The sequence below is a fragment of the Corvus brachyrhynchos genome, unplaced genomic scaffold (genome assembly GCF_000691975.1).
Source record: "Corvus brachyrhynchos isolate BGI_N302 unplaced genomic scaffold, ASM69197v1 scaffold1, whole genome shotgun sequence".
NCBI classification, from domain to species: domain Eukaryota; kingdom Metazoa; phylum Chordata; class Aves; order Passeriformes; family Corvidae; genus Corvus; species Corvus brachyrhynchos.
The window spans coordinates 9,594,731-9,608,319 of NW_008237222.1; the positions used below are offsets into that span (position 1 = coordinate 9,594,731).

Below are 13,589 nucleotides of genomic sequence, written 5' to 3' on the forward strand. Positions count from 1 at the left end.
GGTTCCCTCTCCCTACTCGTTCTTTCCCCTCTCCCCTGTGTGTTCCCCACCAGGGGGGGGTCTGGGTTTGTGCGAGACCACAAGACCTGCGGCCCCTTTGGCCCGGGGCTGTCGATTTACCCGAGAAGAGTCCCAAATAAGCAGCTGTTTGTGCTCTAGCTGGAACGCTGGAGGCTTTCTAAGAATGGCGCTTTTCTTACATGAGGGTTGTTTTTTTTTAATTTAATTTTATTTTTATTGGTACATCGAACCAGCCTACAGCATTGCTGGCGTCTTTCCACCAGGTGTCTGGGGCTTAGAGAAAAATTCAAATGAATCTGAAAATTGTGAGACAGTTTCCCTCCCGTTCTCCCAAATAAAATATGAGAAAGAATTAGTACAAACTATCCAGGAAGGGATTCAAGATGGAAAAAGAAAAGCACCTTCACTCCACCAGAGTGGTGAGGACCCAGAAAGGCCTTCCGCAGTCACGAAGGAATCAAAGCAGCTGGAATATGAAATTTGACTGGTTTGAGAACCAGCTTCTGAGATGTGGTTACTACCCTCAGCAAGGAACTTGACCCCATGATCCAAAACATCCCTTCTAATACTCTTCCTAAAAAATAATAATTTGCCTTTCTGTACACCAAAAAAAAAAAATTTCAAGTACATTGCACACAATAAACTACTCTGCTTCACAGCACTCTTGTAGGTATGAGTCCCTATTCCCATTCTACAGGGTTTGCTCTAGGGGTCATACTTTGAGCTGGCAGCACTTGCTCGATCGTGAGACCCAGAGCTCCCCACCACCATCCAGCACTGCTTTGCTCACTGAAGTCCCCCATGACACTGATCCTGTTAGGAATTGAGAGAAGGCTGTCTGCAAATACAAGAGGCTGCTTTGCAAGATCCAGGGAATACCAGTTCTGGATGTTATTTTAAAGCAAGTATATGGTATGAGGAAACAGACATGGAACTGGGGTGGTTAGGTTTTAAGCTATCAGTGTTTGACTATTATAATTATTTACTTAAACTCCATTTAGTCTTGATAAGTAGTCCTTTACTTTTAGAAGAACCCAGCTGAACTTACTGAAAGATTTTCTACTCACCTGACTTACAAAACAATCGTTTTCTGTCTGAATAAATAGAGAGGACTGACTGACGCTCATGCTTTCGATGTAGAAAGCAAAACCTAGACCCAAATCTACTTGCTTTTCTTATGCAAATCTTTTCACAGGATTAGAAGGGAAAGTAAACAGCAGTCCAACCTTAACATCTTTTTTCTTTTTAGAGGCAGTCTGTTGTATAAATCTGAAACAGAAACTGTTTTCATTTGAAGATCAAATAGAAGTTATCTAGTGAAGCTGACAAACAGGGCAGAATCATCTGTTTGCATTTTTGGGGAAAGGATAGCTCTGGTTTTGTTTCAAGACAAGTAACTTTTAAATAATATTTAACGAAATAATTGACCTTGATGTTTAAACTACAACTTCCTTCACGTCATTAAGCTCACTGTTTTTAAAAAAAATTGTTTAGTATCTGAACTCTGGCGTTCATTCTGCTAATCTCATAATAACATTTGTTTCTTGTGGAATTTTGTTTGATGAACTCATTGGTGAAGGAGGAGAGAAAGAGTTCAGAACAACACAAGCTTTACAGCTCATTTATACTTTTTCTCTCTGAAAAATAGCAAAATCACCCATATGCAGGATGACTTTTCAGGAATAATTTTTCAGATGGATGGATCAAGAAGAAACTTTCTACAGCTGAACCATAAGCCTTGGGACAGACTGTTCTTTTAACATGTATTCTGACTTTTTAAAAATATTGTGGTCCTTGACTACAAAAAAATGATTTTGTGGAGTTTTTCCTTATGATAACTAGGCTCTGAGTCTGCTTTTGAAATGTGAGAGAAATTGAACTAACTCCATAAGGTGTGTCTATCACATAAAGCTTTTAGGACAGCCTGATTCACACTATACTCTGCTCTTTGTTCACCTGACAGATTTCCAAATGCAGAAAGAGGCACATATCTGGGGACTGCTATTATCTAAGCTAAATATGTACATTTTGGATAAGTTCTATTTTGTTTGAATACTCACAGTTTCTGTTTGGGGATCTTAAGCATGAAAGGATTCCAGTGATGCGCATTTTATTAACTATCCATCATTCTTTGTACATGCACAAAGGTGCATAGACATACACATTTACTAGTCTCTCTGCTCTGCAAGACTTCAGAAAATTACATGCAAAGTTATTTCAAATAAAAGCAAACAAGCAACCAGGCAACATACACATTACCATACAAGAAAATAGGGAAACAAACATGGTGGGGAGAAATAAAAGCAATAAATGAACAGAGTTTAACTTAAATTTTATTTGTTTGTAAATGAAAAATACTATGGCAGCAGTGGAATTTTTTCCAGTTATGTGATCCTTGAATTACAAAACACTGATATCTACCAAAACACTGTTGTGTACCCTGCACGTTGTGTACTCACACAAAGATGAAGGCTCTTCCTTTTTTCCTGCTGGCACACATTTTTTCTCTCCAGTGAGTTCCTACTTTCAACATGTGGACATATGAGAAATCAGGTTGCTTTCCTCCCAACAAAGGACACATAGTTAACATTTCCACTGATAAACAACGTTTGAATTCCCACCACAGGGTACAAACTGTCAGCTCAATAATGTTTAAAGACCTGGAATCTAGAGAGCATGGTGGTGTTACACAACTGGAGATGTGACATTATCTGGCAATCTGAGCAGGGTCACACTGGTCATGGGACAATACAAATTCTGTGTCAGACATCATGTTGCTGAAGGTTGTCTCAACTTCACACGAGTGTCATGCAGTGCAAGCATGAATAAATTGTCAGAGTCATCTCCCATCTCATCATTACCCTCTGTCTCTTCTTCTTCCCCTATGGCATAATTGGCATAGGACATCCCTCAGAGCATCCCATTGCAGTCCCTCAAGCTCCTGTCCCCAAGTGACTAACTGGTGACAAGCTGTGTGTGACACAGAGCTGCACCTGCGTCACAGCAATGATGTGTTTGCAGGAGGTACAGCCATGGGGCACCTTCTGTTCCCCACTTAATAAAATCCCCCACTGTGACTCAACACCAGCAAGTGAAGGGAGAAGGTTATTGTGCAGCTCCCCTACACAGGTTGCCTCTGTGCCTGCCAAGTTACATTTTTACCACTTATGCAGCTACTGCTCTTCACTTTTAGATGGAATGAGAACGTGGCACCTGGGCATGGCAGTTCTTGACCTAAGATACTACAGATGCTACATCAGAGTAGCAGCTGTTGTTCAGCTGTAGTTACTTGCAGAAGCTACTGGCTCTACTATTTTTTTTAATTATTTTTATATTTTTTTATATTATGAGGTACAAGGAAAATAGTACAACAACTCAGCAGTGAACTGGATGTTGTGCCTGCTACAAGTCACATCAGACCTATAGCCTGTGTGTTTTGGGGCACGCAGTCGACACCTAAGCTGATACATATTTTTCCAACAGCCAAACATAGCTTGCAGCACACGGGCAGAGACAGAAGATGGCATTTCTTTCATACAGGGCATACATGCTCACTCCATCTTCTGTTTCTCTGATGGTGATTTGTGAAAAACCAACCTGGCATATTGCCTCAGCCCAGGGACTAAACTTCACCTCCTCAGCACAGGTGTTAAGCAGGCAGCTGTGCAAAACCAGGCTTCTCTGTGAGACTGAATGCACTGTTCTTCCCTGTTCTCCTGAGGATGATTTACCTTGAGACTGTGCTGGACCGTGGGAATTCTCTCACCCCAGTATTTATATCAACCCCCCTCACTCTTGTTTTGGGAACCAGAAACAGTGATTGTGTCCTAAATTTCATCGGTCTCTGGTTGTCTTGCTTTAGAATCTTCTATCCTAAAAATCTTTTCTTACAGTTATTCTTTGTATCCTCTGCTGAACTGGTTCAGAGGATTTCTGCACACTGCAAGACAGGCACTGAATATTTCCACCTGTGCTAAATTCAGTGGTTCTTATGGAGATCATGTCAGTCAACTTGTAAAGAGCTTCAGGTTCTGTAGGTAACATGAGCTTAAACAGTATCTGCCTGGATACATCTCCTTACGTTTTCCTCCAAACATACCTGCGGGTCTGTCAGAGAACCCTGGGGAAGCTGTAACCACAATGGAGGCACTAAGAGTGTGAACCCAGAGAGGATTAAGACTGCTAACCACTGCAGCATGTCCCTGCTGCCTGCGCCTTACTAAAGCACAAAAGTCTTGTGACTGGCATGTCCTCCACTTCACTGGGTTATACGACACATGCCAGAAAATGTGTCAACCCACTCCCCAACTCTTCAGCATTATTAGCCTGGGGAGGGAAACACAGCCAAAGAACACGCACACAACTTTGACAGGTTCTGCCTAATCCACCCACATAATGACATTTCTTATGCTAAGTGCCAGAGCGGTGTAGGGAGGCCACTGTCTGTACCAGCTGCTGGCAAGTCAAAGTTAGTTTCATGGTTATGTTTAAGATATAGCCTGATGTTTCGTTAAGAAGTCTTTGTCTCCTGCGGTGCAGCACTCAGAGAATGACATCAAAAGCCTTCCTAATTCACCCTCTGGGTCATCTGATTATAGGCATGGCACAGAGCCATGCTGCCCCGGGAGACCATGAGTCATGATGACATCCATGACTCTCCTCTTGTTCCATGGAAGGAAGTAGTGTGCCCTCAGCATGAAACAACCAGGAGTAGATTACATCCTTCCTCCTGTCAGCTTAGCCCCACTGGCTGTTTGGGCAGGTATTGGGGAGGCAAAAGCAGCCTCTGATTTCCCAGCCTTACTTCTCCCCACCCCTACCTCAGGGAAGCTGTTCCTCCCCATGCTGGGACATGCCATGTGGGCAAACCACATGAGAGGGTTTTGCTCAGCCAGGAAAGGAAGAGGACTCTCTGGATCTCTTCTCCAGTGTGGTGCAGTTACATCACGTGGTGAAACATCCATCCCTCCTCCAACAGTCCAGGCGTATCTGATCATGAGGATGCTGTGTGTTCTCCATCCCTTGGCATTTATCCTTGCAATTAGTCTATCTGTTTCTGATTTATTTATTTTCAGGCAGTCTTCTGCACCCTTGCTCCCTCATTTGGGCACATGGGGCAAACCACAGACTTGCCCTTAAACTACACAGAAAAATAAAATCAGAAACAGACTAACCACAAGAATCAATAGCAAGGGGCAGAAAGCACATGGTTGGATACTGGAGCTTCCTTCAGAGATCCATCTGCATCAAAATGTGATGTAACTAGCCTGACATACCACATCTGCAAAAGGGGGTAACAGATTCGTCTTCGTAACCTGACTGGCAGGGTGAAACTCCGCTGGCTCGGAGAAGCCAAGGCATGTTTAAAAATCACTTCTAAGGAAGAAAAATAAGTCCATTTCATGTTCACAGAGCTGAAGCAATCACTTTCAAGTCTGACGTGATTCCTGTTAATGTTATTGTTACTTCCTAGAATTTAGGCTTGAGTTTGGCAGAAGTCGAGAAGCCAAGGCATACACAGAACCATTTGTGAGAATCAGTGTGTCTGTGTGCATGGGCCAATTCTTTTCTGAATAAACACCAGTCCCTGGGCTGCTGGGTATAGTGTCGATATAGGATGGCAGTCAGACATGTAGGCTCATACCCATGAGGCAAGGCTATTTAGGGATGCAAGTTACCTTTTCTCCCTACAAATAAACACAACCAGATGATTTACCACACCTCTCAGTGCCATTAAAATATCTGTGTTACATTCCAACTGTTCCATGTTTATGTCCCAAAAGTAGCATCATTGCCTGGGAGAGAGTATCAAGGCATTAATCAAAAATAGATGAGCAGTACAAGAAATGAAGGAAAAGCAGAAGAGTATAAATATCTTCCTGCATATCCAGAATACAGGGGCTGTCTGAAAACCTTGTGATTAGAGTCAATACACTAGATCCAGCCACACAGACAGTGTGCACTGCTGTCATTCCTATACTGTACATCTCATTTGATACCCTGTGATTCTGCAGCCCTTCATCAGGTGAACGATGTGAAGTGGTTGTTCATGAGATAGATCAGACAGTACAGAAACCCTCCAGACAGAAACCTCGGCTTGTTTCTGACTAGGAAGAATAAATCTTTTCTTTTGGAATCCGTAGAAATACAGACGCAAAAGCAGGACACGGATAAATGAGAGAAGATAAGGTGTTGCTCCTGCAAGCAGAACATCCTGTCTTCAGAATGGGTGAGTACTTCCAAACTTTCTAAATATTTAATTGCCATCCAAGTAGATCATAGATCTGTCCCTCTCCTTCCCAGATACTTTCCAGCATTCTAAGCCATAATAGAAGAAGGCAGAAAGCAGAAGTTTGCTTTGAAAGGGAGATTAAAAAAATAAAGGGGAAAAAAAATAAACCTGAGGATGCCCTGAATTCTGTAATCAACCTCCTGGACACTGCCACAGAATTTTGTACAGCTCCATGAAGATATGGCTGATTTTCGTTGATCATTAGCAGAACCTGAGGCAGCTGTATAAACAGCAGATTTCTACACCTACAGGTCTTCATTCATTTCCTCCAGTGAGGTTTTTAATTTGACTGGCAGCTAGCCTATCTGGGCAGCTGATAAGAGAAGAAAAAATTCACCTTCCAGTCCTTGCATTGCCACTGCCTTTCCTCTGGTTCTCATCATAGAAGTGTACAAAGAATTAAAGAGCTCTCAATACATTTGTAGCCAAATATTTACCCTAAGTGAGGGAGATTATATTTGCTTATTGTACCCATTGCCATGCTGGCATGTGTTCAAGACTGTCTAATTCCTTGGAGTGCTATTGAATGGTTTAAAAAACCCTTTGTTTATAATAAACTGTTTGCCAATGAGTGCACGTCCAGTGTTTTCCAGGATATAGGAGTTCCAGAGCTCACACGCCTGGTGTTTGGGCACTTGATGTTGTCTCACTTCACAAACAGAGCACTGGGGACAGTTCTGGGATGCAGCCAATTTACCTTAGTCTCTTGGAGGGTTATTAAGAGTATTTTGAAATTCTCTTAGGCATTTCATGGAGAGAAAATATAATTAAACCATGTTCAGAGGAAACATTCTTCAAGGAAATACAACTTCATCTTAATCAGCTTTCTTTTTTGAGAGCATACTTATTTTGACAACATTTTTAATGGAGACAAATTAAAATATTATTTACAGTAAATTATATTTAAATTCTTGTTTTCCATAAAGTGAAAATATATAAGTAGTTCCTTGTTTTGTTTAATCTTGTATTGAACTTTATATAGCATTCATATATTTAACATTTCTCCTACTAAATTGAATATTTTAATATCATTATAACTTTTGGGCTTTCTGGTGTGAGAATGATTTGACACTTATGGAACACTTCCACCATGCCAAATATATTTTCTTGGAATTTTCAGTCCCTGAAAACTTCACCACCTTCTCTTTTTCCCCAAGTGCTGGAATTTCCCATAGGATGGAAATTCTGTTTACTGACCAGCTCTGCTAAAAGTTCTTTCTCTATCAAAAAGAAAGGGGGGAGGGTGTCACAAATACACAACTGTAAACTTGTCAGGCTGCATTTCTTATTGTTGGCTCATATGTTGCCCTCTTTTGGTAGCTTTTGTATTGTACTACACATAAAATATTTAACAACTGCTGTAGCAACTCAATATCCAAAGGAGACTGAGTGCTGAATGTTAAAACTAAATAAATGCATGAAAAGAGCAGTAGGTTGCAAGTTTGGCAAGTAAAGATCTTATAGAGACATCCTGCTGGGAGAGGAAAAGCACTAGGGAATTAATAAAGCAGTACAACATAAATCTGTACTGTAGAGGTTAATGAGAAAGAAGAAAAAGAAGAAAGATCTGTAGATACTCACGTGAATAATTTAACCCTATATCCTGACTTCAATCCTATGATGAGAAACCCAACTTTGAAAAATCTGTTCAGTCAAGATTTGTAAAGGGAAACTCTGCCCTAATCATCACTCATTTGGTCTTTCCCTGTTATTTATTTCATAATCTATGAAAGGGTTTTATTAAATTCTTGTGGGTATTGACTAGTAAAGCCCAGAAAAGTGCCTGCTAATTTTCCAAGACTAAATCCCTACTGAAGTCAACACTTTCTTCATTAATTTATTTCTGAATGATGAAATTAAATATGCAGTGATTTGCTAATACTATCTACAAAATCATGTGATACTTACAGTATTATAAGCCTAGAATAATTATTTAAGAAAAACCCTGAAGTGTTAATTTTTCCAGAAGAGAGTTTTTTCCTACTATTTCTGAGTAAAAATTCCAAAAAAACCCTTCTCAGTCTGTGCCAATGATTAAGAGTCTAAAGAGATGGGTATTCGTCTCAACTTCCCTAAACAACTGAGTGCTAACTCCCCCAAAATACCATTCTTAGAGAACAAACTGCTCTCTACTTCAGATAATTCTCAGTTATAAGCACAATAAAAGGTTACACAGAAGAGATATTCCCACCGTATCTGTGATCCTAGTTCAGCATTCCACAGCCCTGTTCTTTAAAGATTAATTTTCTTTGGTTTGAAAACCAGCATCAGGAATTCAGGAACTCACAGGAACTGTTTTATGAACAGTCACAGAGACGATTTCAGAGCTCAGAAGGGAACTGTTCCTCCCACCTTGAATTGTGAAGGTTCTGTGGCAACTATAGGAATTCTTGGGATAGGGAAGAACTCCCAGCCTTCCAATGTAAAGACATACATTCTCTGGTGCTCTATTCAAACCTATCCTAAAACCCCCAGCAATATGATCTCCACTTGAAAGACCATCTGACAGCCTTCCAATTTTCACCTTAAGAAAAAGTACATCCAAAAGGCATGATTTCACTGCCATCCTCCCTCTGTTATATAATGTTGTCTGGTTTAAGACTTTGCAGTCCTTTGTTCCATGCCTAAGAATGCAGAAGCCCAGCCTTATGGTAATAAATGACTGCCTGCTGATTTTGATGAAGCCAATATGCACCTCTTGGTGGCCAAGGGCTCACAGACTTTGGTCATGTTTCCTCACAGATCTAACCAAACCCCTCCTGCTCCAGGCTAATGAAGTGCTTTAACATGTTCACCATTTAATCTGATATGTAGTTCCTTTGTTAAAGCCATCTAGCAGGGCTGTAAAGGGAGCTGTAAATCTGCAGCACAGCTCATACAGTTTAAGTTAAGTTTATGCTTAATGAGATGTTTGGTTTGAGCCTGAGTCTTTCCCCCAAGTGTTTTTTCCAGCCGTTGAATCGTTGTGGGATTTCTTCCAACTCCTTCTAGTCAGTCAGTGGTGGCAATATTGAACAGATTTGAATGTAATAGCACAGATCTTTTACACAGGCACTCTTACCTCCTTTCTTCATAGTACATATCTGTACATGCACAGCTTTTATAACTGCAAATTCATCTCTCTCCCCCTCTGGTCTTCATCTCTCTGGTCTTCTCTCCACTATGCCTTGAAACTCTATCAGAAATACTGATGGCCAGTATATGTACATTCCAATAAGTCCTGGGTTTGTTTTCCCTTTTTTTTTTTTCCTGAATTGTTTGGGTGATTTTGTGCTCAGCTTTCTAATATCTCCCATTCCTTTGATATAATTTATCTGCTGTCCTCTGTTTGCATTCTTTCCTGGTTTAGTATCATCAACACATTTCACTGTTTTGCTGTTTACCTCTACTTTGAGATTACCATGGAGATATTAAATAGAACAATGTCTGTCAAAAGTCCCTGACATGACCCACAAGACATTTCCACAAGCTACAACAATTGATCGTTGCTCTTTGTTTACATTCTTTCTCCCATTTTAGTCTACACAGCAGTGTTCCCCGCCAAAACAATTGAAGTTCTTTCTCTCAACATGAATACCTGAAGCAGTATCAAATGACATATTCAGTGCTCCATATATGCACTCATCCACATTCCTACATGTTGTGTATCTCTCTGTTCACTCACTTACCATACTGTTCACTCACTTATCATACTGCCTTGCTTGCTGAGTGCCAACTTGGAGCATCCTGACCATAGCCTACAGCCTTGGTTCCCGAATCTGTAATATACAGAATTTATATACTGCATACTAGCATGAAAGGCACATACAATAAGTTTTACTTTTTATTAGACCATACTACTTGCTGTTCCTGATGCTGTTTGCCTCAGTTTCCTTGGGATTAGTTGCATGACTTAGCTGTAAGAAATAAACAGAACTTGGCCTAAAATATTAAAGACATTGTCCTTGATTTATTACCTTTGAGGTCAGAAATGACCATTAACTATCCTGTATAACCTTCTCAGTCACAGGCATTACCCCATTCCCTATATACAGAGCCCAAAAATTTCTGCTTGGCTGACATGTGTTTTCCAGAAAGGGATTCAATTTTGATATGTACACAATTGCTTTCTTGGGCAGTTTGTTTCAGCAGTTCATCACACTTACTGCTACAAATCCAAGCCTTAACACTTGCTTAAATTTACTTGGCTTACATTTCCACCCACTGATTCTTGTAATATATTCATCTGATGTAAGACACTTCTTTTCTTGTTGTGAAGGTAATTATACACTGTAATCCAGTCATCTCGTTTTGGTAAGGGAAACAAAACATACTTTCCAATCTGCAAGTGATTCGTATGCTTTTTCTCCCACCCTTTTTCAGACTTCTAGCACCCACTGTGCTGCAACACACCCCAGCCATGTAAGTCAACTCATATATCCCTGCTAACTTGTTCAAAGAAGACATTATCCCTTTTCCACACTATCAGATTGAATCCTGTGTCCAGTTGCTTTCCCACAATGATACCATGGACTTTTCAAGCACCACCCTTGGGATATGATTTCCATTGCATCAATACAGAAACCGTTTGTGCATGATTTAAAATTCATTTTTTCTGCAGAGGTCATGCTTACTGAATATGTGCTGCTCCACCTTCAGAATTTATTTATCATTCCACCAATTTTAATTTCCTCCCTAATTTACTAAGCATTGTTTAACTAGGGATGTATTTGTCTCTCAACCATTAAGGACAGTTCCATGGCCTGCCAAGCGTAACACCCATTTCTGCAAACTCTCTTTCCAGAGTTTTTCTTCAGAGCTGACAGCTGCTTTTTGACACCTATCAGTTAGTTCTTAATCCACTCAGCAGTCACTCAATATCTATCGTACAGCACTCGTTTTTATTAAATGCTTAAACAGAGGAGACAAACAAGTGTATTTGAATGCTGAAAAAATGGACGCAGAACTTAAACCCTGGAAAGTGTTAAAAAGCCTAATCCCAACTGGTGCCTAAACACTTATAAGCACGCAGACTTACGTGACTCATTGTAGGTCCATAGTTATGAAACCTCATGCTTTGTATATTTTTTTGTTGATATTAATTTCTCTTATCTATGAAAGACAAATCTTAGACTGTTGGATAGACCACACATTGTCTTTTGTACTCACACACACAAAGCTTTCCTTTTGTTTCTCTGCATCTCCACAGGTAACTATTCTTTTTCAAAAATAATTGGCAATGTCAGTGTGAATCTTTTAGATACTACTTGTCATATTATTGAGTTCAGATTATGCAGCTTTGGTGACTTTCATCCATATATTCAAATATTCCCTCATCTGTTTCTATCAATAGGATTTATTTATTTGTGTCACAGTGTTTCTTTCTTGTTAATTGCTTCAAGTTATTTTATGTAATTAAAGACAGATGGTAAAGCAAAGTTCACTATCTCATCCATTTGTTAATCGTTGGTTTATGCAGCTCTATAAATGTAGCAGGGATGTTATGATTTTGGTGTTTTGTGTGCTGTGCTTTAAATTAAATACTGGGACCAATTCCGAGTTACACTGAAGCCAATGACAAAAGCTGCCATTGACCAGGATCTCACAGTGGGAGACCATGGATGAGGAAAGCTGTGAGCCAGCTCAGTGTGGTGTTTACACTTTACAGAGGCACACAGCTCACTCACTCCTACACCCAGGTCTCACCACGGACCTTTGCATCAACAGCTTCCACAACGTGTCAGGTGCAAATGAGCAGCCAGGTCAGGGCACTGATGAAGAGGTTTATGGAAACCCATCACTGGTTTCAGCATTCTTTGGGCTTTTTCTATTTAAGGGGAATTTTTTTTCCATATGCGAGGGAGCAAAACATCTGTTTTCATTAAGGACATCTTGTTCTTCAGATTAGAGGAAATCACCAGAAAAGGAATAACAAACAAAGGCCTCCAGAGGGAAAAGAAGCCCGCCACGTGCTCCCTTGGGCAGCCATCTTGAACTGATCCAGAGCATTGGCAGCCTGGGAGCAGCCCAGCCGGATCCCGGATCCCAGCACAGATCCCTCTCTCCTGCACAGTCCAGGCACCACTCACTTCACACCCAACCTGTTCATGGGCTTATTTTACCCCAGCTAACTTTTACCTCCAGATCAATCTGGAGAGTGCTCTCCTTGCCTTGCAGGCTCTAGCATACTTTGTTATTTTGATGCCCTTATCCTTCCTCTTTCATAAAAAAAAGGTTCATGGCATTCTTGCTGGTTTGCCTGTCCATCCCCCGTGCTCCCACACTGGGCAAGTACCTTCTGCACAGGCACCAGCAGCAGCAAGGGGTTTCTAACCAACTTACTTGCTCCCATCTTTCAGTCCAACAAGCAATTTGGCTTTATCTGTTTTGACTCAGTACGAGTCTGCTCCTATTGTTTCTCACATTCTTGCATTTCCACCACAGTATGTGACTGACAGAAAAGCAATTCCTCAATTAGACTACAAGGGGTGTGCTGGGAATCGCAAGTCAGCCTAAGGATTTATGTGCTAGACCAAATTATTGTAACTGACACAACACTTCCAGCAAGTGAGTTGGGAAATACCAGAATCTCCCCCATCCCCTCACCACCACCACCCACTCCCCCCCACCTCCACTCCCCCTTTCTTCCTTGGGAAAGCCAAATTAGAGAGAATAAGGATTCCTCACCGCTACTGTGAGTCATGCTCACATTGAGCACATGGCTGGTGAGGTCAGCAACAAGGGTTACTGGGCTTGAACTACAGAAAAAATGGATTTTTCTAAAAGGCATCACAGTCAGAGCAACATGAAAGAAGAGGAATACAGAAGCCACCAAGGCCCCTAAACCAAAGGTGAAAGGGAAGCACAGACGGACTTTTCAAAAGAATGAGCAGACAGGTGGCATGGGACACTGTGCCCTTTTATTCACCTACCCTTTTGCCCCTTATCATAAGCTTTTATTTCCTCACCATGAATGTTCACCAAAACATCAAATTCTCCTATTTTACTCAGTCTAGGATGGGATTTTTAAAAACATTAGCACCACCTATTCTGGGGAACAAGCAGAGAAGCACATTTGAAAATAACTGAGTAACTTCTGCCAAGCAGGTGTCATGCATAAACCCTATTTAAAATTCAGACATTGAACTTTAAGCACATTTTTAAGTCCTGATAGAGACAATGCAATTTAAGCAAAGTGTAATTCAGCATGTTCTTGACTGAGTGCTTGAATCAGGTCACAAACAATGAAGGATTACCTGCACCAGCAGTCCAGCTGTGGACTGTGGGGTGGCACTTA

At 40.8% G+C, this 13,589-nt stretch overlaps 1 long non-coding RNA gene across 1 annotated transcript in view; it reads left to right on the forward strand.

Moving 5' to 3' along the window:
- The first annotated feature begins 3,351 nt into the window (after positions 1-3,351).
- The window catches only part of LOC108445413, a 44,838-nt gene continuing 34,600 nt past the window's right edge, over positions 3,352-13,589 (forward strand). The window contains exon 1 of the long non-coding RNA XR_001860264.1: positions 3,352-6,250. This is a non-coding gene — a long non-coding RNA (uncharacterized LOC108445413). The remainder of the gene's footprint in view (positions 6,251-13,589) is intronic.